This window comes from Polypterus senegalus, chromosome 3 (genome assembly GCF_016835505.1).
Source record: "Polypterus senegalus isolate Bchr_013 chromosome 3, ASM1683550v1, whole genome shotgun sequence".
Lineage (NCBI taxonomy): Eukaryota > Metazoa > Chordata > Cladistia > Polypteriformes > Polypteridae > Polypterus > Polypterus senegalus.
This window is the reverse complement of record NC_053156.1, coordinates 299888070-299891663: the sequence shown is the minus strand read 5'-3', so window position 1 is coordinate 299891663 and position 3594 is coordinate 299888070.

The window sequence follows — 3594 nt, the reverse complement described above, 5'->3', positions numbered from 1 at the left end:
TCTCTCGTTCTCTTCATTCATCAGCCTCTCAAAGTACTCTTTCCATCTGTTCAACACACTTTCCTCATTTTGTGTTCGCCTTCAGAAAGCATTCAGATAACCATTCCTTTTTTTCTGATTCTGTTCTTTCTGTTCCAGTCCTGTGCTAAAATCGTTTCAATTCATTCTTTCCTCACCTCAAGCAACAATTTACCCCAGCATGACAAAGCAAAAACAGGATTTTAGAATTCTTTTTTGTAAATTCATTAGAAAAAAAAAAAAATTAAGAAAAGAAATATCATACTGACACAAGTATTCAGAAATTTGTCTTAGGTGCCCCCGATCCTCGTAGCCTCATTAGCGTTATATTTACTCCCAGGAAAACTACTCAACCATGTTGACGTGTTTTCAACAATGAATGTTTACAGAAACCTATAAATGTTAAAATGTCAACATAAATACAATAGGACAGTGTGGACCTCCAAAGTGGGCACTGCTGCCTCAACCCGGCACAGACAGACACAGAGGCACAACTTCAAAGCACACAGCCACTTCACAAGCAGAAAATTGGCGTTTGGTGCACAGTGTCAGGAAGACTAACAGTGGGCCCAATTTTCTTTGAATCAACTGTGAATATTGCGGTTTACCTGGACATGTTTGAACAATTTTATGACCAACTAACACCAGAAGAAAAATGTACTGCTTTTTCCAACAAGATAGAGCAACATGCCACACATCACGCGACTTACTAGCATGGTTCATTAACTGTTTACAGAGGAGCAAACTGTGAGCAAAGGGTTATGGCCACCACATTCCCCGGACTTGTCCACATGATATTTTTATCTTTGGGGAAATTTAAAGCAGAAACTGTATGCCAACAATCCACTAACCCTGGATGAACTCAAGGAAAACATCACAAACACTATCCGCAGAATCACTATTGAAGAGCTGCAAGCAGTATCAGTCAATTTGCTTTGACGTGCCCGAAGGTGCACAGATGTGAACCGGGCCCACTTTCAGCATCTGTTGTAACTTGTGAGTAAGTGAATAAAAACAATCCACTTGTTTGTTCATCTTGTCATACTATCGCCGGAGGCGGACTAATTTTCCGTAGCCCACCCTGTATAACTTGGTCCGAAGCACAACTCAATACACAATACTTTTTCTTTTTCTCCCACCTCTGGCCCTCAGAGTAGTGTCTGCTGGCCCCTTTTATAAGGCACCTGGAAGTACTCCAGGTGTTCATTGACCTACTTCTGGCCACACTTCCGAGTGTAGCGGAAGGGCTGCTCCCCAGGGCTCACTCTGGCAGCACAAACAGATTCCCACAGGGCTGTATCCAACTCCATCTCCCATGGAACCCTGTGGGAGTCAGAGGCACCACTGCAACCCAGAGGGGGCTGCCACCTAGTGATCCGGGGGAGTTAAAGCTCTGGCTACGTCTCCTCCCATGGTGCTCCCATCATGGAAGCGTCCCAGCCAGGCAAGGGCCCCAGCCATCCACCAGAACAGGTACATTATACGAACAAAAGTATTGGGTCGCCTGACCAGTACACTAAAAGGGACTTTAATGACATTGTGTTCAAATACATAGACTTCAATATGGAGTTGCAGCTCTAACAGCCTCCACTCTTCTTGGAAGCCTTTCCACAAGACTTTGGAGTGTTTCTGTGGGAATTTGTGCCCATTCATTCTGTAGATCATTTGTGAGGCCAGGCTCTGATGTTGGACAACAAGGCCAGGCTCATAATCCAGTTCCAGTTCATCCCCAAGGTGTTTGATGGGGTTTGAAGTCAGGGCTCTGTGCTGGCCAGTCAAGTTCTTCCTCACCAAACTCATCCCACCATATCTTAATGGACCTTGCTTTGTGCCCTGGGGCACAGTCATGCTGGAATAGAAAAGGGCCTTCGCCAAACTGTTTCCACAAAGTTGGAAGCACATGATTGTCCAAAATGTCTTGGCATACTGAAGCATTAAGACTGACCTTCACTGGAAGTAAGAGGCCTGGTCCAAACCCTGAAAAACAGCCTCACACAATTTTCCCCCCTCTACCAAACTTCATAGTTGGCACAATACAGTCAGGCAGGTAACATTCTCCCAGCATCCACCAAACTCAGACTCGTCCAACTGACTGCCAAACAGAGAAGCGTGATTCATCACTACCATAGAACATATTTCCACTGCACCACAGTCCAGTGGAGATGTGCTTTGAGCCACTCCATCCCAAAGCTTGGCATTAGACTTGGTGATGTGAGGCTTGCAAGCAGCTGTTCAGCCATGGAAACTCATTCCACACAGTTGTGGTGCTTACATTATTGCCAGTGGAAGTTTAGGACAACTCTGCTATGGAATCAACAGACGATCACGTGTAGAGAGAGGAGAAAAATCCAAAAAGGAAAAACTTTAATGCAACTCTGTGCTAGTCTGAACTTAATTGCAGAGAGGCGAAATAGCAGCCTCTTCTCAGTAAAGTCACATGGAGGTCTGCTTGGTGTTTGAAAGAAGGCATCTAAAGGACTTTCAGACTTTGAGGAACGTGACTCTGGTCAGATGAAACCAAGATTAGCATAATTTCTGGGAGAAACCAGGCACTACTCTTCATCTGTAAAATAACATTCCAATGATGAGGCACAATGGTGGCAGCAGGGACTGGGAGACTAGACAGGGTTAAGGAAAAGCCAAGTGGTGCAAAGTTCAGAGACATCCTTCTTAATATGTTGACGTCATCACGGACACCAGCTATTCTTTCACTCCTAATTTTCTTAATGTCCACCTCCCTAACTCTCATGACACTACGTTCAGTGCCATCTTCAAATCTAAATAGGTATAATACAACATTTTTTCCTTCTCCAGTTGCTTTTCCTGCATTTTCTTGACAACAGATTTTGCATTTGTTGTTTCCTTCCCAAGCATAAGACCAAACTGAATTTCATGAACTTTCACTTGATCCCTGGTTCTTTTCTCCAGCATTCGTTTACCACTTTTATTATCTGCTCATAGGATTGACTGCCTGCTTTGATATATACTGTACAGGGAGAGTCCAAATTATGCTAACATTTGGCAGAAAACGTATTCAAAAAACATACTTCATATGTGCAAGAAGGTTTACAGGAATGTCTCTACCTATTCTCCATCATTTTCAAAACATGTACCATATGTGGTGCATAAATTGTTCAGAAAAATGTAATAGAAGTATATACATAGCAGTACCATTAATGTTAACATAATTTTGACTATACAGTACATGTCACAAACTCGACAAAGAGTCATAGCAAGGTTTGGGGCAGCCACCTGTATATTATTTCGTGGCTGCAAAATTGAATAAATTGATGTACTAAAGTGTACAGATCAGAGTCCCGAACAGGACTGAGAGGATAGAGGAAATGTGGTGGCTTTTAAAGGCTAGTAGGGGAAGTGGCCTCAAAGTGACTGGAGCTGGAAGGGTCTTCATCCATAGGTTTGGGCCCAGAAGTGACAACAGAGGGTCCGGAATTGGAAAGGTCTTCATTCATAGGTTCAGGCCCAGAAGTGACGTCAAAGGGGTTGGAACCAGAATCGACATCTTCAGGGCAAGGCAGAATTTCCTGTGAATGGTCTGTAGAAAAGTAAGAAAAA